General features: G+C 61.9%; 10 non-coding genes across 10 annotated transcripts; 6 read left to right on the plus strand and 4 right to left on the minus strand.

Moving 5' to 3' along the window:
- Positions 1–2,021: 2,021 nt before the first annotated feature.
- On the minus strand, positions 2,022–2,093 carry TRNAM-CAU (transfer RNA methionine (anticodon CAU)). Its single transcript has one exon. It is a non-coding gene; the product is annotated as a tRNA-Met (tRNA).
- Positions 2,094–2,198: 105 nt separating this feature from the next.
- TRNAN-GUU (transfer RNA asparagine (anticodon GUU)) lies at positions 2,199–2,272 on the plus strand. Its single transcript has one exon. It is a non-coding gene; the product is annotated as a tRNA-Asn (tRNA).
- Positions 2,273–3,655: 1,383 nt separating this feature from the next.
- TRNAM-CAU (transfer RNA methionine (anticodon CAU)) lies at positions 3,656–3,727 on the minus strand. The gene has a single exon. It is a non-coding gene; the product is annotated as a tRNA-Met (tRNA).
- A 105-nt stretch (positions 3,728–3,832) lies between these two features.
- Positions 3,833–3,906, plus strand: TRNAN-GUU (transfer RNA asparagine (anticodon GUU)). Its single transcript has one exon. It is a non-coding gene; the product is annotated as a tRNA-Asn (tRNA).
- Positions 3,907–5,280: 1,374 nt separating this feature from the next.
- TRNAM-CAU (transfer RNA methionine (anticodon CAU)) lies at positions 5,281–5,352 on the minus strand. The gene has a single exon. It is a non-coding gene; the product is annotated as a tRNA-Met (tRNA).
- Positions 5,353–5,457: 105 nt separating this feature from the next.
- Positions 5,458–5,531, plus strand: TRNAN-GUU (transfer RNA asparagine (anticodon GUU)). The gene has a single exon. It is a non-coding gene; the product is annotated as a tRNA-Asn (tRNA).
- A 3,176-nt stretch (positions 5,532–8,707) lies between these two features.
- On the plus strand, positions 8,708–8,781 carry TRNAN-GUU (transfer RNA asparagine (anticodon GUU)). The gene has a single exon. It is a non-coding gene; the product is annotated as a tRNA-Asn (tRNA).
- Positions 8,782–10,332: 1,551 nt separating this feature from the next.
- On the plus strand, positions 10,333–10,406 carry TRNAN-GUU (transfer RNA asparagine (anticodon GUU)). Its single transcript has one exon. It is a non-coding gene; the product is annotated as a tRNA-Asn (tRNA).
- A 4,633-nt stretch (positions 10,407–15,039) lies between these two features.
- On the minus strand, positions 15,040–15,111 carry TRNAM-CAU (transfer RNA methionine (anticodon CAU)). Its single transcript has one exon. It is a non-coding gene; the product is annotated as a tRNA-Met (tRNA).
- Positions 15,112–15,216: 105 nt separating this feature from the next.
- Positions 15,217–15,290, plus strand: TRNAN-GUU (transfer RNA asparagine (anticodon GUU)). Its single transcript has one exon. It is a non-coding gene; the product is annotated as a tRNA-Asn (tRNA).
- Positions 15,291–22,940: the final 7,650 nt, after the last annotated feature.

The raw sequence follows: 22,940 nt of genomic DNA on the forward strand, positions 1-22,940 counted from the left end.
GTGATAGGGAATAGCCAGCATGGGTTTGTGAAGAACAAGTCATGCCAAACTAATCTGATAGCTTTCTTTGATAGGATAACGAGCCTTGTGGATAAGGGAGAAGCGGTGGATGTCATATACCTAGACTTTAGTAAGGCATTTGATACGGTCTCGCATGATATTCTTATTGATAAACTAGGCAAATATAACTTAGATAGGGCCACGATAAGGTGGGTGCATAATTGGTTGGATAACCGTAGTCAGAGAGTTGTTGTTAACAGTTCTAAATCCTGCTGGAAAGGGATAACAAGTGGAGTTCCTCAAGGGTCTGTTTTGGGACCCGTACTGTTCAATATCTTCATCAATGATGTAGATATTGGGATAGAGAGTACGCTTATTAAGTTTGCAGATGATACCAAACTGGGTGGGGTTGCAACTTCTTTGGAGGAGAGGGACATAATTCAAAATGACCTTAGCAAGTTAGGGAAATGGTCAGAGGTAAACAGGATGAGGTTTAATAAAGAGAAATGCAAAGTGCTCCACTTAGGAAGGAACAATCAGTTCCATACATACAAGATGGGATGCGACTGTCTAGGAAGGAGCATGGTGGAAAGAGATCTAGGGGTCATAGTGGACCACAAGTTGAATATGAGTCAACAGTGTGATGCTGTTGCAAAAAAAGCAAATATGATTCGAGGTTGTATCAACAGGTGTGTTGTAAGCAAAACTCGTGAAGTTGTGGTACCGCCCCAGGGTCAGGAGCATGTCAGGTCTCTTCAGACATGCATGTGCCTATTGGGCCACGGCCCCTGGGTGTCACGCAGCTGGAGCGTGGCATGGCATGTGCTTGCACGTGCACAGGTGTCTGTGTGATCCGTGGGAGGCATGGCCCACGTGCGCGGTCCCTGGTCTCCCTCCCGCCTCCTCCCCCAAACTACTTAATTCGAACTACTTCCCCGGTACGGTCTCCCTGGATGACCCTGCCGACTCCAGTGCTGGAACTCCTTGTGGTGGCCCCTCCGGTGTGCCCAGGTCAGGGCCCTCCAGTCCCGGCTCGCTGCCTCCCGGGCTGGCACGGACCGCCCCGCCCCCCAAGAGTCGGTCGAGGGCAGGGAAGTAGGGGCAGGTGGCAGCCCCTGCTGCGGCGCCGCCCCTGGTGGCCATGGCGTACGCCTGCCGCAGCTGTTTTACTTTCAGGTGCTCCCACGGCAGAAGATGCAAAAGGCCCTGGAAGGAAAGCCCTCCTGCTTTTTTACCTCGGGAGGATGTGGGCTACCAACCGAAGCTCTGAGCCAAGGACTGAAGGACCGTCCAAGCCGTGGCCGTACTCCCGAGACTTGACCGAAGCCAGCTCTCTCTTCCATGACTGCTGCAAGCCTCAACCGAGAACGTGGCGAGTGCTCCCACAATTCCCTCTCCCCCTTTCCATTGAGGATTCTGAAGGACCGTCAGCTGGTGATTTTTGGCTCTGACTGTAAGGGATGAATTGAGCCGGGAACGTAGCTGGTCCTCTTGGGCTGGGCAGAAGCTTTTGATGGGATGAGATGGGTTTTGGTCAGCCGGCGTGTGCCTAAAGAGCGTGGGTGGTGGCGATGCGGGAGAAGCGGCGCGTCGGAGGGAATTGCTCGCGTGTCCTGTTGTTGAGCAGTATGGCAAAGGCAGAAGTTCTCTTTGTGAGGGGTTTGGCGTGCCTCGGAGTAGTAGAGCAAGGCCAGTGTTGATGCTGTGGCAGCTCTCTGTCTAGGCGTTTTGTCTAGGCCTGAATGAAGGCTCTGGGTAGCGTGGTCCAGAAGTGCTTTGTTCCACGAGCGTCTGGAGAGCCTCCCTGGCGCGCTCCCTGAGCGGGTCCCGGCGGCGCTTGTGGGTGGGAAAAGGGCAGGAGGAAGCCCTGTTGCCTGAGGACAGAAGAGGAGGCCTCCGTGCCTCCAACACAGGAAGCGGGGGGCTGCCGAGAGCTTCCCCGCAGGCGGCATCCTGGCCTGGCCTTTAGCTACTTGCAGCCTGGAGTGAAGGCGCGGAGTCAAAAGAGGCCGGCCCACACGTAGCAGAGGATGGTTTCGATCCATCGACCTCTGGGTTATGGGCCCAGCACGCTTCCGCTGCGCCACTCTGCTCCCTTGGGGCTAGACTGCCCGCAATCCACTCTAGCACCTGGGCTGCACTGGCACGGCCAGGCAGAGGAGCAGGCTGCTAGGCAGCGTTTCGGAAAGCCCTTCGAGGTCTCTGTGGCGCAATGGGTCAGCGCGTTCGGCTGTTAACCGAAAGGATGGTGGTTCGAGCCCACCCGGGGACGTGGCTACGCTCGGCCTCCTGGCGCTTGCTAGCGGGCTCCCTTTTGCCACCTCCAAGCCATCCCTCTCGGCCTCGGTGAGGTCACCTTGTGGCCGGCAAGGTTCAGGGGCCGTGCCGTGCCACGGGAGCCCGTCTCCCAGCAACCGCGCCGGGGCCTCGGCCTCGGGGCTTAAGCCCCGAGCCCAAGCGCGAAAGCTCCAGCCGGGCAGGTGTCGTTCCCCTCCCGCCTCTACGCCAGCTGAGAGGGAGAAACGCACGAGCCGCGCGGGTTCTTAGCCGCCTCCCTCCTGCGGGCCTGTTTGCTGCGCAGACCTCTGGGCCTGTCTCATGCCTCCCCTGGGAAGCGTGGCCGCGCGAACTGAGCCCCAGTCGCAGCTCCTGAGGTTTCCTGTGCAGCCTTGGACTTGCATGGCTGCCATGGTTTCTCTTTGGAAGGGACTCGGTCCCGCTTGGACAGGCGACTCGCCCGTGTGACTCCAAACGCCATCTTGTGGCTGTCTTTTTCCCCCACAGCCAGAACACCAGGATTCGCCTCCCACGGCAGAAGATGCAAAAGGCCCTGGAAGGAAAGCCCTCCTGCTTTTTTACCTCGGGAGGATGTGGGCTACCAACCGAAGCTCTGAGCCAAGGACTGAAGGACCCGTCCAAGCCGTGGCCGTACTCCCGAGACTTGACCGAAGCCAGCTCTCTCTTCCATGACTGCTGCAAGCCTCAACCGAGAACGTGGCGAGTGCTGCCCGTGCTCCCACAATTCCCTCTCCCCCTTTCCATTGAGGATTCTGAAGGACCGTCAGCTGGTGATTTTTGGCTCTGACTGTAAGGGATGAATTGAGCCGGGAACGTAGCTGGTCCTCTTGGGCTGGGCAGAAGCTTTTGATGGGATGAGATGGGTTTTGGTCAGCCGGCGTGTGCCTAAAGAGCGTGGGTGGTGGCGATGCGGGAGAAGCGGCGCGTCGGAGGGAATTGCTCGCGTGTCCTGTTGTTGAGCAGTATGGCGAAGGCAGAAGTTCTCTTTGTGAGGGGTTTGGCGTGCCTCGGAGTAGTAGAGCAAGGCCAGTGTTGATGCTGTGGCAGCTCTTTGTCTAGGCGTTTTGTCTAGGCCTGAATGAAGGCTCTGGGTAGCGTGGTCCAGAAGTGCTTTGTTCCACGAGCGTCTGGAGAGCCTCCCTGGCGCGCTCCCTGAGCGGGTCCCGGCGGCCCTTGTGGGTGGGAAAAGGGCAGGAGGAAGCCCTGTTGCCTGAGGACAGAAGAGGAGGCCTCCGTGCCTCCCACACAGGAAGCGGGGGGCTGCCGAGAGCTTCCCCGCAGGCGGCATCCTGGCCTGGCCTTTAGCTACTTGCAGCCTGGAGTGAAGGCGCGGAGTCAAAAGAGGCCAGCCCACACATAGCAGAGGATGGTTTCGATCCATCGACCTCTGGGTTATGGGCCCAGCACGCTTCCGCTGCGCCACTCTGCTCCCTTGGGGCTAGACTGCCCGCAATCCACTCTAGCACCTGTGCTGCACTGGCACGGCCAGGCAGAGGAGCAGGCTGCTAGGCAGCGTTTCGGAAAGCCCTTCGAGGTTTCTGTGGCGCAATGGGTCAGCGCGTTCGGTTGTTAACCGAAAGGATGGTGGTTCGAGCCCACCCGGGGACGTGGCTACGCTCGGCCTCCTGGCGCTTGCTAGCGGGCTCCCTTTTGCCACCTCCAAGCCATCCCTCTCGGCCTCGGTGAGGTCACCTTGTGGCCGGCAAGGTTCAGGGGCCGTGCCGTGCCACGGGAGCCCGTCTCCCAGCAACCGCGCCGGGGCCTCGGCCTCAGGGCTTAAGCCCGGAGGCCAAGCGCGAAAGCTCCAGCCGGGCAGGTTTCGTTCCCCTCCCGCCTCTACGCCAGCTGAGAGGGAGAAACGCACGAGCCGCGCGGGTTCTTAGCCGCTTCCCTCCTGCGGGCCTGTTTGCTGCGCAGACCTCTGGGCCTGTCTCATGCCTCCCCTGGGAAGCGTGGCCGCGCGAACTGAGCCCCAGTTGCAGCTCCTGAGGTTTCCTGTGCAGCCTTGGACTTGCATGGCTGCCATGGTTTCTCTTTGGAAGGGACTCGGTCCCGCTTGGACAGGCGACTCGCCCGTGTGACTCCAAACGCCATCTTGTGGCTGTCTTTTTCCCCCACAGCCAGAACACCAGGATTCGCCTCCCACGGCAGAAGATGCAAAAGGCCCTGGAAGGAAAGCCCTCCTGCTTTTTTACCTCGGGAGGATGTGGGCTACCAACCGAAGCTCTGAGCCAAGGACTGAAGGACCCGTCCAAGCCGTGGCCGTACTCCCGAGACTTGACCGAAGCCAGCTCTCTCTTCCATGACTGCTGCAAGCCTCAACCGAGAACGTGGCGAGTGCTCCCACAATTCCCTCTCCCCCTTTCCATTGAGGATTCTGAAGGACCGTCAGCTGGTGATTTTTGGCTCTGACTGTAAGGGATGAATTGAGCCGGGAACGTAGCTGGTCCTCTTGGGCTGGGCAGAAGCTTTTGATGGGATGAGATGGGTTTTGGTCAGCCGGCGTGTGCCTAAAGAGCGTGGGTGGTGGCGATGCGGGAGAAGCGGCGCGTCGGAGGGAATTGCTCGCGTGTCCTGTTGTTGAGCAGTATGGCGAAGGCAGAAGTTCTCTTTGTGAGGGGTTTGGCGTGCCTGGGAGTAGTAGCGCAAGGCCAGTGTTGATGCTGTGGCAGCTCTCTGTCTAGGCGTTTTGTCTAGGCCTGAATGAAGGCTCTGGGTAGCGTGGTCCAGAAGTGCTTTGTTCCACGAGCGTCTGGAGAGCCTCCCTGGCGCGCTCCCTGAGCGGGTCCCGGCGGCCCTTGTGGGTGGGAAAAGGGCAGGAGGAAGCCCTGTTGCCTGAGGACAGAAGAGGAGGCCTCCGTGCCTCCCACACAGGAAGCGGGGGGCTGCCGAGAGCTTCCCCGCAGGCGGCATCCTGGCCTGGCCTTTAGCTACTTGCAGCCTGGAGTGAAGGCGCGGAGTCAAAAGAGGCCGGCCCACACGTAGCAGAGGATGGTTTCGATCCATCGACCTCTGGGTTATGGGCCCAGCACGCTTCCGCTGCGCCACTCTGCTCCCTTGGGGCTAGACTGCCCGCAATCCACTCTAGCACCTGGGCTGCACTGGCACGGCCAGGCAGAGGAGCAGGCTGCTAGGCAGCGTTTCAGAAAGCCCTTCGAGGTCTCTGTGGCGCAATGGGTCAGCGCGTTCGGCTGTTAACCGAAAGGATGGTGGTTCGAGCCCACCCGGGGACGTGGCTACGCTCGGCCTCCTGGCGCTTGCTAGCGGGCTCCCTTTTGCCACCTCCAAGCCATCCCTCTCGGCCTCGGTGAGGTCACCTTGTGGCCGGCAAGGTTCAGGGGCCGTGCCGTGCCACGGGAACCCGTCTCCCAGCAACCGCGCCGGGGCCTCGGCCTCGGGGCTTAAGCCCCGAGCCCAAGCGCGAAAGCTCCAGCCGGGCAGGTGTCGTTCCCCTCCCGCCTCTACGCCAGCTGAGAGGGAGAAACGCACGAGCCGCGCGGGTTCTTAGCCGCCTCCCTCCTGCGGGCCTGTTTGCTGCGCAGACCTCTGGGCCTGTCTCATGCCTCCCCTGGGAAGCGTGGCCGCGCGAACTGAGCCCCAGTCGCAGCTCCTGAGGTTTCCTGTGCAGCCTTGGACTTGCATGGCTGCCATGGTTTCTCTTTGGAAGGGACTCGGTCCCGCTTGGACAGGCGACTCGCCCGTGTGACTCCAAACGCCATCTTGTGGCTGTCTTTTTCCCCCACAGCCAGAACACCAGGATTCGCCTCCCACGGCAGAAGATGCAAAAGGCCCTGGAAGGAAAGCCCTCCTGCTTTTTTACCTCGGGAGGATGTGGGCTACCAACCGAAGCTCTGAGCCAAGGACTGAAGGACCCGTCCAAGCCGTGGCCGTACTCCCGAGACTTGACCGAAGCCAGCTCTCTCTTCCATGACTGCTGCAAGCCTCAACCGAGAACGTGGCGAGTGCTCCCACAATTCCCTCTCCCCCTTTCCATTGAGGATTCTGAAGGACCGTCAGCTGGTGATTTTTGGCTCTGACTGTAAGGGATGAATTGAGCCGGGAACGTAGCTGGTCCTCTTGGGCTGGGCAGAAGCTTTTGATGGGATGAGATGGGTTTTGGTCAGCCGGCGTGTGCCTAAAGAGCGTGGGTGGTGGCGATGCGGGAGAAGCGGCGCGTCGGAGGGAATTGCTCGCGTGTCCTGTTGTTGAGCAGTATGGCGAAGGCAGAAGTTCTCTTTGTGAGGGGCTTGGCGTGCCTCGGAGTAGTAGAGCAAGGCCAGTGTTGATGCTGTGGCAGCTCTTTGTCTAGGCGTTTTGTCTAGGCCTGAATGAAGGCTCTGGGTAGCGTGGTCCAGAAGTGCTTTGTTCCACGAGCGTCTGGAGAGCCTCCCTGGCGCGCTCCCTGAGCGGGTCCCGGCGGCGCTTGTGGGTGGGAAAAGGGCAGGAGGAAGCCCTGTTGCCTGAGGACAGAAGAGGAGGCCTCCGTGCCTCCCACACAGGAAGCGGGGGGCTGCCGAGAGCTTCCCCGCAGGCGGCATCCTGGCCTGGCCTTTAGCTACTTGCAGCCTGGAGTGAAGGCGCGGAGTCAAAAGAGGCCGGCCCACACGTAGCAGAGGATGGTTTCGATCCATCAACCTCTGGGTTATGGGCCCAGCACGCTTCCGCTGCGCCACTCTGCTCCCTTGGGGCTAGGCTGCCCGCAATCCACTCTAGCACCTGGGCTGCACAGGCACGGCCAGGCAGAGGAGCAGGCTGCTAGGCAGCGTTTCGGAAAGCCCTTCGAGGTCTCTGTGGCGCAATGGGTCAGCGCGTTCGGCTGTTAACCGAAAGGATGGTGATTCGAGCCCACCCGGGGACGTGGCTACGCTCGGCCTCCTGGCGCTTGCTAGCAGGCTCCCTTTTGCCACCTCCAAGCCATCCCTCTCGGCCTCGGTGAGGTCACCTTGTGGCCGGCAAGGTTCAGGGGCCGTGCCGTGCCACAGGAGCCAGTCTCCCAGCAACCGCGCCGGGGCCTCGGCCTCGGGGCTTAAGCCCCGAGCCCAAGCGCAAAAGCTCCAGCCGGGCAGGTGTCGTTCCCCTCCCGCCTCTACGCCAGCTGAGAGGGAGAAACGCACGAGCCGCGCGGGTTCTTAGCCGCCTCTCTCCTGCGGGCCTGTTTGCTGCGCAGACCTCTGGGCCTGTCTCATGCCTCCCCTGGGAAGCGTGGCCGCGCGAACTGAGCCCCAGTCGCAGCTCCTGAGGTTTCCTGTGCAGCCTTGGACTTGCATGGCTGCCATGGTTTCTCTTTGGAAGGGACTCGGTCCCGCTTGGACAGGCGACTCGCCCGTGTGACTCCAAACGCCATCTTGTGGCTGTCTTTTTCCCCCACAGCCAGAACACCAGGATTCGCCTCCCACGGCAGAAGATGCAAAAGGCCCTGGAAGGAAAGCCCTCCTGCTTTTTTACCTCGGGAGGATGTGGGCTACCAACCGAAGCTCTGAGCCAAGGACTGAAGGACCCGTCCAAGCCGTGGCCGTACTCCCGAGACTTGACCGAAGCCAGCTCTCTCTTCCATGACTGCTGCAAGCCTCAACCGAGAACGTGGCGAGTGCTCCCACAATTCCCTCTCCCCCTTTCCATTGAGGATTCTGAAGGACCGTCAGCTGGTGATTTTTGGCTCTGACTGTAAGGGATGAATTGAGCCGGGAACGTAGCTGGTCCTCTTGGGCTGGGCAGAAGCTTTTGATGGGATGAGATGGGTTTTGGTCAGCCGGCGTGTGCCTAAAGAGCGTGGGTGGTGGCGATGCGGGAGAAGCGGCGCGTCGGAGGGAATTGCTCGCGTGTCCTGTTGTTGAGCAGTATGGCGAAGGCAGAAGTTCTCTTTGTGAGGGGTTTGGCGTGCCTGGGAGTAGTAGAGCAAGGCCAGTGTTGATGCTGTGGCAGCTCTTTGTCTAGGCGTTTTGTCTAGGCCTGAATGAAGGCTCTGGGTAGCGTGGTCCAGAAGTGCTTTGTTCCACGAGCGTCTGGAGAGCCTCCCTGGCGCGCTCCCTGAGCGGGTCCCGGCGGCCCATGTGGGTGGGAAAAGGGCAGGAGGAAGCCCTGTTGCCTGAGGACAGAAGAGGAGGCCTCCGTGCCTCCCACACAGGAAGCGGGGGGCTGCCGAGAGCTTCCCCGCAGGCGGCATCCTGGCCTGGCCTTTAGCTACTTGCAGCCTGGAGTGAAGGCGCGGAGTCAAAAGAGGCCGGCCCACACGTAGCAGAGGATGGTTTCAATCCATCGACCTCTGGGTTATGGGCCCAGCACGCTTCCGCTGCGCCACTCTGCTCCCTTGGGGCTAGACTGCCCGCAATCCACTCTAGCACCTGGGCTGCACTGGCACGGCCAGGCAGAGGAGCAGGCTGCTAGGCAGCGTTTCGGAAAGCCCTTCGAGGTCTCTGTGGCGCAATGGGTCAGCGCGTTCGGCTGTTAACCGAAAGGATGGTGGTTCGAGCCCACCCGGGGACGTGGCTACGCTCGGCCTCCTGGCGCTTGCTAGCGGGCTCCCTTTTGCCACCTCCAAGCCACCCCTCTCGGCCTCGGTGAGGTCACCTTGTGGCCGGCAAGGTTCAGGGGCCGTGCCGTGCCACAGGAGCCCGTCTCCCAGCAACCGCGCCGGGGCCTCGGCCTCGGGGCTTAAGCCCCGAGCCCAAGCGCAAAAGCTCCAGCCGGGCAGGTGTCGTTCCCCTCCCGCCTCTACGCCAGCTGAGAGGGAGAAACGCACAAGCCGCGCGGGTTCTTAGCCGCCTCCCTCCTGCGGGCCTGTTTGCTGCGCAGACCTCTGGGCCTGTCTCATGCCTCCCCTGGGAAGCGTGGCCGCGCGAACTGAGCCCCAGTCGCAGCTCCTGAGGTTTCCTGTGCAGCCTTGGACTTGCATGGCTGCCATGGTTTCTCTTTGGAAGGGACTCGGTCCCGCTTGGACAGGCGACTCGCCCGTGTGACTCCAAACGCCATCTTGTGGCTGTCTTTTTCCCCCACAGCCAGAACACCAGGATTCGCCTCCCACGGCAGAAGATGCAAAAGGCCCTGGAAGGAAAGCCCTCCTGCTTTTTTACCTCGGGAGGATGTGGGCTACCAACCGAAGCACTGAGCCAAGGACTGAAGGACCCGTCCAAGCCGTGGCCGTACTCCCGAGACTTGACCGAAGCCAGCTCTCTCTTCCATGACTGCTGCAAGCCTCAACCGAGAACGTGGCGAGTGCTCCCACAATTCCCTCTCCCCCTTTCCATTGAGGATTCTGAAGGACCGTCAGCTGGTGATTTTTGGCTCTGACTGTAAGGGATGAATTGAGCCGGGAACGTAGCTGGTCCTCTTGGGCTGGGCAGAAGCTTTTGATGGGATGAGATGGGTTTTGGTCAGCCGGCGTGTGCCTAAAGAGCGTGGGTGGTGGCGATGCGGGAGAAGCGGCGCGTCGGAGGGAATTGCTCGCGTGTCCTGTTGTTGAGCAGTATGGCGAAGGCAGAAGTTCTCTTTGTGAGGGGTTTGGCGTGCCTCGGAGTAGTAGAGCAAGGCCAGTGTTGATGCTGTGGCAGCTCTTTGTCTAGGCGTTTTGTCTAGGCCTGAATGAAGGCTCTGGGTAGCGTGGTCCAGAAGTGCTTTGTTCCACGAGCGTCTGGAGAGCCTCCCTGGCGCGCTCCCTGAGCGGGTCCCGGCGGCCCTTGTGGGTGGGAAAAGGGCAGGAGGAAGCCCTGTTGCCTGAGGACAGAAGAGGAGGCCTCTGTGCCTCCCACACAGGAAGCGGGGGGCTGCCGAGAGCTTCCCCGCAGGCGGCATCCTGGCCTGGCCTTTAGCTACTTGCAGCCTGGAGTGAAGGCGCGGAGTCAAAAGAGGCCGGCCCACACGTAGCAGAGGATGGTTTCGATCCATCGACCTCTGGGTTATGGGCCCAGCACGCTTCCGCTGCGCCACTCTTCTCCCTTGGGGCTAGACTGCCCGCAATCCACTCTAGCACCTGTGCTGCACTGGCACGGCCAGGCAGAGGAGCAGGCTGCTAGGCAGCGTTTCGGAAAGCCCTTCGAGGTCTCTGTGGCGCAATGGGTCAGCGCGTTCGGCTGTTAACCGAAAGGATGGTGGTTCGAGCCCACCCGGGGACGTGGCTACGCTCGGCCTCCTGGCGCTTGCTAGCGGGCTCCCTTTTGCCACCTCCAAGCCATCCATCTCGGCCTCGGTGAGGTCACCTTGTGGCCGGCAAGGTTCAGGGGCCGTGCCGTGCCACGGGAGCCCGTCTCCCAGCAACCGCGCCGGGGCCTCTGCCTCGGGGCTTAAGCCCCGAGCCCAAGCGCGAAAGCTCCAGCCGGGCAGGTGTCGTTCCCCTCCCGCCTCTACGCCAGCTGAGAGGGAGAAACGCACGAGCCGCGCGGGTTCTTAGCCGCCTCCCTCCTGCGGGCCTGTTTGCTGCGCAGACCTCTGGGCCTGTCTCATGCCTCCCCTGGGAAGCGTGGCCGCGCGAACTGAGCCCCAGTCGCAGCTCCCGAGGTTTCCTGTGCAGCCTTGGACTTGCATGGCTGCCATGGTTTCTCTTTGGAAGGGACTCGGTCCCGCTTGGACAGGCGACTCGCCCGTGTGACTCCAAACGCCATCTTGTGGCTGTCTTTTTCCCCCACAGCCAGAACACCAGGATTCGCCTCCCACGGCAGAAGATGCAAAATGCCCTGGAAGGAAAGCCCTCCTGCTTTTTTACCTCGGGAGGATGTGGGCTACCAACCGAAGCTCTGAGCCAAGGACTGAAGGACCCGTCCAAGCCGTGGCCGTACTCCCGAGACTTGACCGAAGCCAGCTCTCTCTTCCATGACTGCTGCAAGCCTCAACCGAGAACGTGGCGAGTGCTCCCACAATTCCCTCTCCCCCTTTCCATTGAGGATTCTGAAGGACCGTCAGCTGGTGATTTTTGGCTCTGACTGTAAGGGATGAATTGAGCCGGGAACGTAGCTGGTCCTCTTGGGCTGGGCAAAAGCTTTTGATGGGATGAGATGGGTTTTGGTCAGCCGGCGTGTGCCTAAAGAGCGTGGGTGGTGGCGATGCGGGAGAAGCGGCGCGTCGGAGGGAATTGCTCGCGTGTCCTGTTGTTGAGCAGTATGGCGAAGGCAGAAGTTCTCTTTGTGAGGGGTTTGGCGTGCCTCGGAGTAGTAGAGCAAGGCCAGTGTTGATGCTGTGGCAGCTCTTTGTCTAGGCGTTTTGTCTAGGCCTGAATGAAGGCTCTGGGTAGCGTGGTCCAGAAGTGCTTTGTTCCACGAGCGTCTGGAGAGCCTCCCTGGCGCGCTCCCTGAGCGGGTCCCGGCGGCCCATGTGGGTGGGAAAAGGGCAGGAGGAAGCCCTGTTGCCTGAGGACAGAAGAGGAGGCCTCCGTGCCTCCCACACAGGAAGCGGGGGGCTGCCGAGAGCTTCCCCGCAGGCGGCATCCTGGCCTGGCCTTTAGCTACTTGCAGCCTGGAGTGAAGGCGCGGAGTCAAAAGAGGCCGGCCCACACGTAGCAGAGGATGGTTTCGATCCATCGACCTCTGGGTTATGGGCCCAGCACACTTCCGCTGCGCCACTCTGCTCCCTTGGGGCTAGACTGCCCGCAATCCACTCTAGCACCTGGGCTGCACTGGCACGGCCAGGCAGAGGAGCAGGCTGCTAGGCAGCGTTTCGGAAAGCCCTTCGAGGTCTCTGTGGCGCAATGGGTCAGCGCGTTCGGCTGTTAACCGAAAGGATGGTGATTCGAGCCCACCCGGGCACGTGGCTACGCTCGGCCTCCTGGCGCTTGCTAGCGGGCTCCCTTTTGCCACCTCCAAGCCATCCCTCTCGGCCTCGGTGAGGTCACCTTGTGGCCGGCAAGGTTCAGGGGCCGTGCCGTGCCACGGGAGCCCGTCTCCCAGCAACCGCGCCGGGGCCTCGGCCTCGGGGCTTAAGCCCCGAGCCCAAGCGCGAAAGCTCCAGCCGGGCAGGTGTCGTTCCCCTCCCGCCTCTACGCCAGCTGAGAGGGAGAAACGCACGAGCCGCGCGGGTTCTTAGCCGCCTCCCTCCTGCGGGCCTGTTTGCTGCGCAGACCTCTGGGCCTGTCTCATGCCTCCCCTGGGAAGCGTGGCCGCGCGAACTGAGCCCCAGTCGCAGCTCCCGAGGTTTCCTGTGCAGCCTTGGACTTGCATGGCTGCCATGGTTTCTCTTTGGAAGGGACTCGGTCCCACTTGGACAGGCGACTCGCCCGTGTGACTCCAAAGGCCATCTTGTGGCTGTCTTTTTCCCCCACAGCCAGAACACCAGGATTCGCCTCCCACGGCAGAAGATGCAAAAGGCCCTGGAAGGAAAGCCCTCCTGCTTTTTTACCTCGGGAGGATGTGGGCTACCAACCGAAGCTCTGAGCCAAGGACTGAAGGACCCGTCCAAGCCGTGGCCGTACTCCCGAGACTTGACCGAAGCCAGCTCTCTCTTCCATGACTGCTGCAAGCCTCAACCGAGAACGTGGCGAGTGCTGCCCGTGCTCCCACAATTCCCTCTCCCCCTTTCCATTGAGGATTCTGAAGGACCGTCAGCTGGTGATTTTTGGCTCTGACTGTAAGGGATGAATTGAGCCGGGAACGTAGCTGGTCCTCTTGGGCTGGGCAGAAGCTTTTGATGGGATGAGATGGGTTTTGGTCAGCCGGCGTGTGCCTAAAGAGCGTGGGTGGTGGCGATGCGGGAGAAGCGGCGCGTCGGAGGGAATTGCTCGCGTGTCCTGTTGTTGAGCAGTATGGCGAAGGCAGAAGTTCTCTTTGTGAGGGGTTTGGCGTGCCTCGGAGTAGTAGAGCAAGGCCAGTGTTGATGCTGTGGCAGCTCTTTGTCTAGGCGTTTTGTCTAGGCCTGAATGAAGGCTCTGGGTATCGTGGTCCAGAAGTGCTTTGTTCCACGAGCGTCTGGAGAGCCTCCCTGGCGCGCTCCCTGAGCGGGTCCCGGCGGCCCATGTGGGTGGGAAAAGGGCAGGAGGAAGCCCTGTTGCCTGAGGACAGAAGAGGAGGCCTCCGTGCCTCCCACACAGGAAGCGGGGGGCTGCCGAGAGCTTCCCCGCAGGCGGCATCCTGGCCTGGCCTTTAGCTACTTGCAGCCTGGAGTGAAGGCGCGGAGTCAAAAGAGGCTGGCCCACACGTAGCAGAGGATGGTTTCGATCCATTGACCTCTGGGTTATGGGCCCAGCACGCTTCCGCTGCGCCACTCTGCTCCCTTGGGGCTAGATTGCCCGCAATCCACTCTAGCACCTGGGCTGCACTGGCACGGCCAGGCAGAGGAGCAGGCTGCTAGGCAGCGTTTCGGAAAGCCCTTCGAGGTCTCTGTGGCGCAATGGGTCAGCGCGTTCGGCTGTTAACCGAAAGGATGGTGATTCGAGCCCACCCGGGGACGTGGCTACGCTCGGCCTACTGGCGCTTGCTAGCGGGCTCCCTTTTGCCACCTCCAAGCCATCCCTCTCGGCCTCGGTGAGGTCACCTTGTGGCCGGCAAGGTTCAGGGGCCGTGCCGTGCCACAGGAGCCCGTCTCCCAGCAACCGCGCCGGGGCCTCGGCCTCGGGGCTTAAGCCCCGAGCCCAAGCGCAAAAGCTCCAGCCGGGCAGGTGTCGTTCCCCTCCCGCCTCTACGCCAGCTGAGAGGGAGAAACGCACAAGCCGCGCGGGTTCTTAGCCGCCTCCCTCCTGCGGGCCTGTTTGCTGCGCAGACCTCTGGGCCTGTCTCATGCCTCCCCTGGGAAGCGTGGCCGCGCGAACTGAGCCCCAGTCGCAGCTCCTGAGGTTTCCTGTGCAGCCTTGGACTTGCATGGCTGCCATGGTTTCTCTTTGGAAGGGACTCGGTCCCGCTTGGACAGGCGACTCGCCCGTGTGACTCCAAAGGCCATCTTGTGGCTGTCTTTTTCCCCCACAGCCAGAACACCAGGATTCGCCTCCCACGGCAGAAGATGCAAAAGGCCCTGGAAGGAAAGCCCTCCTGCTTTTTTACCTCGGGAGGATGTGGGCTACCAACCGAAGCACTGAGCCAAGGACTGAAGGACCCGTCCAAGCCGTGGCCGTACTCCCGAGACTTGACCGAAGCCAGCTCTCTCTTCCATGACTGCTGCAAGCCTCAACCGAGAACGTGGCGAGTGCTCCCACAATTCCCTCTCCCCCTTTCCATTGAGGATTCTGAAGGACCGTCAGCTGGTGATTTTTGGCTCTGACTGTAAGGGATGAATTGAGCCGGGAACGTAGCTGGTCCTCTTGGGCTGGGCAGAAGCTTTTGATGGGATGAGATGGGTTTTGGTCAGCCGGCGTGTGCCTAAAGAGCGTGGGTGGTGGCGATGCGGGAGAAGCGGCGCGTCGGAGGGAATTGCTCGCGTGTCCTGTTGTTGAGCAGTATGGCGAAGGCAGAAGTTCTCTTTGTGAGGGGTTTGGCGTGCCTCGGAGTAGTAGAGCAAGGCCAGTGTTGATGCTGTGGCAGCTCTTTGTCTAGGCGTTTTGTCTAGGCCTGAATGAAGGCTCTGGGTATCGTGGTCCAGAAGTGCTTTGTTCCACGAGCGTCTGGAGAGCCTCCCTGGCGCGCTCCCTGAGCGGGTCCCGGCGGCCCATGTGGGTGGGAAAAGGGCAGGAGGAAGCCCTGTTGCCTGAGGACAGAAGAGGAGGCCTCCGTGCCTCCCACACAGGAAGCGGGGGGCTGCCGAGAGCTTCCCCGCAGGCGGCATCCTGGCCTGGCCTTTAGCTACTTGCAGCCTGGAGTGAAGGCGCGGAGTCAAAAGAGGCCGGCCCACACGTAGCAGAGGATGGTTTCGATCCATCGACCTCTGGGTTATGGGCCCAGCACGCTTCCGCTGCGCCACTCTGCTCCCTTGGGGCTAGATTGCCCGCAATCCACTCTAGCACCTGGGCTGCACTGGCACGGCCAGGCAGAGGAGCAGGCTGCTAGGCAGCGTTTCGGAAAGCCCTTCGAGGTCTCTGTGGCGCAATGGGTCAGCGCGTTCGGCTGTTAACCGAAAGGATGGTGGTTCGAGCCCACCCGGGGACGTGGCTACGCTCGGCCTCCTGGCGCTTGCTAGCGGGCTCCCTTTTGCCACCTCCAAGCCATCCATCTCGGCCTCGGTGAGGTCACCTTGTGGCCGGCAAGGTTCAGGGGCCGTGCCGTGCCACGGGAGCCCGTCTCCCAGCAACCGCGCCGGGGCCTCGGCCTCGGGGCTTAAGCCCCGAGCCCAAGCGCAAAAGCTCCAGCCGGGCAGGTGTCGGTCCCCTCCCGCCTCTACGCCAGCTGAGAGGGAGAAACGCACGAGCCGCGCGGGTTCTTAGCCGCCTCCCTCCTGCGGGCCTGTTTGCTGCGCAGACCTCTGGGCCTGTCTCATGCCTCCCCTGGGAAGCGTGGCCGCGCGAACTGAGCCCCAGTCGCAGCTCCTGAGGTTTCCTGTGCAGCCTTGGACTTGCATGGCTGCCATGGTTTCTCTTTGGAAGGGACTCGGTCCCGCTTGGACAGGCGACTCGCCCGTGTGACTCCAAACGCCATCTTGTGGCTGTCTTTTTCCCCCACAGCCAGAACACCAGGATTCGCCTGCTCCTGGGTGGCCTGTGTCCCTTTCGGGCCATGGCGGCCGCTATGCGCCCGTAGACGGCCACGTTCCTCCTCCTAGTACAGAGATCATGGACGCTGGGGCCCTGCCCCCAAACCTCAATGAGGTCCATGACCTCCACACTAGACCAGGAGGGTGCGCGCCATCTACGGCCCCTGGCTGGCCCCTGGGTGCTGGGGGACTGGGCGGGGGGACGGCTCGCCGGCACTGGCTGCCTGGCTCATCCTGCAGCCCCTGGTTCGGGGCAGAGACTGCTGGCAGGGCTGGCTCTGGCAAGTGCCGTCTGGCCAGAGTCTACCCCTTTAAGGGCCCCAGGGCTGGGGAGAGGAGAGGAGTTTTCCTGCTTTGGCCCAGAGCAGCCACCAGGGGAACCTGGGGAGGGCTGGCCTCCAGCTACTTCGAATTAAGTGGCTACACAGCCCTTAATTCCAACTACTGAATTCGAATTTGGCGTTACTCCTGGTAGAATGAGGTTTACCTAGTTCGAATTAAGTCCAAACTAGCGGTTTGTATGTGTAGCACCTATGAAAGTTACTTCCAACTAACGGCTGTTAGTTCGAATTAACTTTGTAGTGTAGACATACCCATAGTTCCTATACAACTAGCAGCTAATGGGTAGTCTCCAGTAGTTTAAATCTTGGGGCATTTGGAAAAGGAGGGGGAGCTACATGTGTGCGGGGTGTATTGTTGCCCTCTGCTGGATGGACTGTAAATGCTTTATGTATGTATCATATGCCCTATAGTGCTAACAGTTAATGGAGATTCTCCTCTAGCTCACACCTGGCATTTTCTAAAGTAATATATGTGTGTGTATGTGCGAGAGAGAGCAAGAGCCTGGGGGCTCCCTCATGTCTCCTCCCCATCCTGATCTGCTTGGCTTAAGTGCAGGAAAGAAGAAGTAGTGAGCTTTGTGTATTTGACATCAGGTGGAAGCAGGGGAATGGAGGAGTAGTGGGAACAAGAGCACTTGGCTTCTTTTCCTGCAGACCGAGAGGGGTGGGGACTGGGTTGAGCTATATAAATTAGATGCCGCTCCATGCCTCAGTTTCCCCCTTCATACAATGCCGATGACACAGAGAATGTTTGTAAAGTGCCTTGTTGTTAGCCCATGGGGCAGAGTGGGAAACTCGGTCTCAGAAGCAGACTGGGGGGAGGTAAAAGCCTACCTAGGCAGCGCTGGTTCCACTACGTCACGCTGCCAGACCGGTCTGAGTGGGTCCCTCTCTTGGCTGCTCCTCCCCCCAGGAGGAGTGGGTTCCTCTCCATCGGCTGCAGGAACCAGCATTTCAAGGTCTTTGCCAATGGGCAGCCGTTCTGCAATTCAGCTCTGCCGCGGCTTCCAGCAGATCGATACACTGGAGATCGATGGTGCCGTGGTCGGGTCCTGTGCCCAGTTCTGAGCCCGACCGGTGCCGCTGCCCAGACGGAGATGAGTGGCACACACACGACACCCCCCTACGGCCGCCCTCGCAGACCCAATAAACCTCTCCCTTTCGCAGAACGACTCTGCTCCTGCGTGGTTCTGGGGCTACTTGTGTGTGTGTCCTAGACCCCCTTTCTGCTCAGCGCAGATAGAGACTCCTCTGCAGGTAGAGCTGAGTACGACGCCTGCACTGGGATGGCGTATTGGGATAATGTACTGACAGCTCCTCTGCGCCACCCCTCCTCTTCCTGCCGCTGCAACATCAAATTAACCTTCCTGGTCTGCCCCCGTCCTCCCTCCGGTACCAGGAGACCCCACGCATGATGGGAGGGGCTGCAAACTGGGGAGCAGGCTACTGCAGGGCTGAGGGCAGCAAACCAGCCCCCAGAGCCCTGCAGGGCCTGGCCACGGAGAAGGGGAACTGATGTGAGCAGCATTTAGAGCTGGGGGGGGGCTATGGGGAGGAGGACAACGGAGCCACGAGCAGGACAGGGGGTGAGCCAGCACCAGTGAGTCTCAGGGGGTATGTCTACACTACCCCGCTAGTTCGAACTAAAATCGGGCTCCATGCTCAGCTGTGAGTCCGAGTCCCATAGACAAAAGCGCCCCAGGGCAGTGGTGGAGTCTCCACATGTCAATGGGTCTAGTGCAGGCCAGAGGCCTTGCTGGGATGCGCTAGGGCAAAGCCCAGGGCTGGGGCCGGACGGGAGCCTGTGAGAGGCAGCGGGGCGAGTGGGAGGCTCTAACTCTTGCTCCTGGCCAGGAAGTCCAGTGCTGGGTGACACCAAGGCCACGTCTGCACTGCAGGCATTTTGGTCAAGAACAGCTGTTCTTGTGCAAAAACTTGTGGCGCGTCTACACTGCACGTGAATTCTTGTGCAAGTAAATTTGCAGTAAAGCATCAGAAAAGAGGGCTTCTTGCACAGGAGTTATTCCTCTCCCCACGAGGAATAAGCCCCTTTTGTGCAAGAGCTGTTGTGCAAGAAGGCAGCGTGGACGGGCACCAGGGGCTTCTTGAGCAAGACACTTTTATGGCTAAAATGGTCATCAGAGCTTTCTTGCACGAGAAAGCGTTCACAGTGCCATGGACACTCTTGTGCAAAAGCACATGGCAGGGTGGAGGTGCTCTTGCACGAGACCTTTTGCGCAAGAACTCCGGTGTGAAACAGTTCTTGTGCAAGAAGTCTGCAGCGTAGGGCAGGGAGCAGCCTATGGGGCTACTGGAGCTGCTGGCTGCAGGATGCCCAGTCAGGGAGTGGGGGGGACCCCTAGGAATGGCTCCAACTTCCCAGAGGGGTGGCCAGAGGCAGGACATTTGCCTGGCAGGGTGAGGTGGGGGGGGCAGTGACCTCACAGGGGCTTTGGGCAGCCCTCAGCAGATCAGGCAAAGGGCAGGTGGGGAGGTGGTGACCTCACAGAGGAACCCACATCTCAGGCTGAGAAAAGGGGGGGGCGGGCCCAGGGGACTTTGGAGACCCCCGGTTGCTTTAGCTCTGGTGCGTCTCCTGCTCACAGTTGCTTTGTCCTCTGTGAGTTCCACATCCGGACAGCGTTTTGCAGAAGGTAAGAGCCCCCAGGGGTTTGGATCCCGCCCGGGGCCGGCTGGGTTCCAGGCAGGCCCAGCCCTCGGTCAAGGGCCAGAAGGTGATTCCTCACCTGGGCTGTGTCCTTAGCGCCACTGGGGCTTTCTCCTGGTTGGTTTCCCTTTTCCTCCATCCCGCCCACATTTCTGCTCTGTTCTTGCCTCTTCTGTGACCTTCCCCTGCTGCCCCCCCAGCTTGAGACCCAACAGACTAGCTGAAGGAGGGGGGGTGGTTTGCAGGAGCCGTGGGGCGGGGGATGCAGCCCCCATTGTGGGGACTGGGGAGGTGGGGCTGGACCAGGTCTATGCCGGTGTCTTTGGGGAGAACGCTCCACCCCCCCCCCCACACCTTAGACTCTCCCCTGATTGGCCGAGCAGGGGCTGTTGATGGGCAGGAGACTCAGGTCCTTGCAGTGCCTGTGCAAGACCGAGCCGATAAGCAAGGGGCCATTTGGGGGCTGGGGGCAGTCGCTCTGGGGAGCTGGAACCCCTGGATTTCGCTCTGCAGGCTGCGCCCCAAGCTCCCCTTTGCTCCCCTCATTTGCAGCATGGCCAAACACATCAGGCTGTGGTTCCGGAAAGCCCTGAAGATGGCCCCAGGGCCGGTGGGAAGCAGCTCCTCCGTCCCCGCGGGCGGGGAAGCTGAATCCCACCAGCTCGGGGCGACTCGCCCACCGGCCAGGCCCCTCCGGACCTGGCTCCAGAGGCGGCTGGGAAGGCGGGACCCAGCCCAGCGGGGCAGCCGGGTAGGGTGGCTCTGGGGCCTCCTCTGTGGAGAGAAACACCTGCCCCAGGAGCCCAGCCCCCATTACCACCAGGGGGCATCGCCCTGCCCGGCCCCCGGGGACCTGCCAGTCTCCGGGAGCCCCCAGCCTCTCCGCACCAGCCCCTGCAGCTGTGGGTCCAGCTCAGTGAGCAGCAGCGCCTGGGCCTCCAGCTGCAGCCGGGCCACCTCCTGCAGCCGCTCAGACCCAGGTGAGGGGCCGTGAACATGCTGGGCCCAGGGGCTCACCCAGTACACGGGGGGGCAGCCCCAGTGTCTGCCCCGCAGCCAGGGCAATGGATGGGGGCGGGAGCTGCTGCTTGGCTCTCTTGTTCCTGGCGGGGGCTCTGCTGAGGGCGTTGGCAGATGTGAGGGTGGAAGGGGGATGGGTCCCTGCGAGGGGCGTGTGGGGCCCAACCTGCCCTGGGTCCCTGACATGGGGGCGCGTGACCCCTGCTGGCCGCTGGAGTCACCCTGGTCCCTTCCCTCCCGCACAGAGCCCCCCTGCGCCTCGGCGGAGCTCTGCCAGGAGCGGATGGACTCCCGGGTGGAGGAAGGGGCCATCTATGATATTGAAGAGCAGCTCCACACCCGGGACACGGTAGGAACCTTCTCCACACGGGGGGGACCCGAGATTGTCCGGCCCCTTCCCAGCACGTCCCCCCCTCCGGGAGGGGCTTGTCCCTGGGGATCCCCCTGGGGCCCCTTCTCCTGCATGACCTGGGCCCCCCAAGCTGAGGTCTCTTGTCATGCACCAGCTGGGCCCCCACAAGCCTGAGGAAGCAGTTGGGGGGGGAGTGTGGGTGCTTGGACAACCGGCAGCTCCCACCTCCACTCCTGGGAGGCCTGAGCCCTGCAGCTGTCCGTGGGGGGCAGGCAGGCCCCAGGCTCACAGACTCTCTCTGGGGTGCAGAGCCCAGCCGCCCTGCAGCGGTTCCTCCTGGCCGTCCCCCCCGCCTGCCTCGCCGCCCTCCAAAGGGGCGAGGACACCCTGGCGCCGCGCTGCTGCAAGGACACCATGATGGCCAGGATCGTGGTGAGCGAGTCGCGGCGGCCGGGAGGAGGGGAGGGGATATGTGGGGTGGACAGGGGTCTGCCTGGGCCATGGCGGCGGGTGGGGGTGCTGGAAATGGGATGGGTGGGGCCAGGAGTGCTGGAGGGGGAGGGGGAAGTGGACATGGGGAGGGTGGGTGGGGATGCTGGAGGAGGAAGGGACACAGAAATGGGGCAGGTCTGGGGTGCTGGACAGGGAGGGGGATTCGGAACAGGGAGGGGTCTCCCCGGGCCATGGGGGGGGGAGCTGGAAGGTTAGCAGAGCGGGCTGCTGAGGATGCGCCTGGGGAGCAGGGATGAGGAGGTTCAGAGGCTGGTCACCAGGGCAGTGAGGGGCAGGAGACGGCCTGGGGACAAGGATTGAGCTGGTCCCGGTTTGGGAGGGGGGTGCTGGGAGGGGCCCTGTGCTGGGCAGGGGGGCTACAGGCCAGCGGGAGGCAGTGGGGTTGGATCCTGCTGGGTGGGGGCGCTGGCCGTGTGAGCGTCTCTTGGGGGCCCCAGCCTCACACGCCCCTTTGTCTCCTTGGGTCTCACAGGAGATCATGGAGGACTCCCCCCCCCCACTGGTCTTGGCCGACTGCCTCAACGCCGCCTGCAGCCTCAGGTACCGACCCCCCCCCCCGCCGACTCCCCCAGAGCAGATCCCCTGACCAGGGAGTGGGAAAGTCTCTGTCTCCTGGGCTATGTCTAGACTGCAAGCCTCTTTCGAAAGGGAGCACCCAGTGAGTCTGGATGCTCTCTTTCGAAGAAGCCCTAGTTCCATTCAAGAACGCCTTCGTTCGAAAGAAGCACTTTCCAAAGAAGGCGTTCTTCCTCGTGAAATGAGGTTTACCGCCGTGGAAAGAAAAGCCGCGTTCTTTCGATTTAATTTCGAAAGAACGCGACTGCAGTCTAGACGCAGGTGATGTTTTTTCGGAAAAAGGCTACTTTTCCCGAAAAACCCCCTGAGTCTGGACACAGCCCTGCTGCTGAATGAACAGTCTCTGCCCCTCTCTCCTGCCAGCACCTTGCAGCCTCCCCTACAGGCCCAGCTCCTGAGCCCCCTGCTGAGGGCGGCCGTGGGACAGACTGTGTCTGGGGACTGGCAGCAGGAGCCCATCCACACACAGGTACGTCCCTCCGGGCCCTGCTCCCGGGCTGGGCTGGAGCTCCAGAGAGGAGTGGGGGTGGGGGCAGAGGGAGAGAAGAAGCTGCAGGTTTGGATCCTTCCCTCCAGGTTTCCCGTTGCTCTCCCTGGGGGCCCGTCCCTTCCATGCCCAGCCTGGGCTCCTCCCTGCTCTGCGAGGCGGCTCAGACCCTGCTCAAGGCTGCACCCCGGGGCCAGCGGGTGGCCTGGATTCCCCAACCCCCCTCTGACCCAGGGCTCCCCCTTGTCTTGCAGCAGTTCATCCGGGCCCTTCCCGTCGACCTCCAGGCCCTACTGGCAAGCCTCCTCGCCGAGTCCCCAGACACCGCCAGGCTGCAGCTGATCATGGAGGTGAGCCCCGTGGGGGGGACGGGGCCATTGTCCCTGCTTCCTCGGGGGGCCGAGAGAGGAGCTGTGTCAGTGGCTGGGGGGGGGGGGCACAGTCTGAGAGGAGCCCCAGGCTCTGCCCAGAACCGGCGCCTCCCTACGGGTCCTGACCTGCCTCTTTCCCCCCCAGCACCTGAGCCCGTGGCTGGAGTCCCGCCTGCCCCAGGAGCGAGCCAGGGCCCTTGGCAGCACCACGGCCCTGCTGGGAGTCGCCACCACCCTCCCGGGGTTTGAGGTAAGTGACCTCGGAGCCGGGGGGTCTGGGGCTGCAGGGCGCGGGGCTGGGAGCGTCCCCGGGAGGCAGAGCTGGGAATGGGCCGGGAATGGGCCGCGTTCTCCTTTCCCCGGGGAGGGGCGACCCTGGGCCTTTCCGGGGGGCACCTGGGCCCCAGACTGGGGAGTGGCCGTCAGTGGATCCCCTTGTTCCACCCCCGGAGTGACCCTTCAGTCGGGGCCATTGCTCAGGGTTGTCTCCTCGCAAGGCCGGCCCCGCCCCGCCCCGCCCCGCCCCGCCCCGGGAGGTGTCTCTGTCCGTCCCCGAGCTCAGAACCGCCTCGGCGGCCGTTAGCATGGGACGTGCAGCCCCAGGATGCTGAGGGACCCCCCCTCTTCTCTCCCCTCAGAACTCCGCCGACTGGCCGAGGATGGGTCACCACGTGGCCCAGCTGGGCCTTTTTATTTCGGACCCATCCGAAGACGTCAGCCGGCTGGCCCGGAAGGGGGTGCACAGCCTGTACCGACTCCTCCTGCACCACAGGGGTAAGGA

This window comes from Pelodiscus sinensis, chromosome 26, assembly GCF_052426305.1.
Source record: "Pelodiscus sinensis isolate ZL-2025 chromosome 26, ASM5242630v1, whole genome shotgun sequence".
Taxonomy (NCBI): domain Eukaryota; kingdom Metazoa; phylum Chordata; order Testudines; family Trionychidae; genus Pelodiscus; species Pelodiscus sinensis.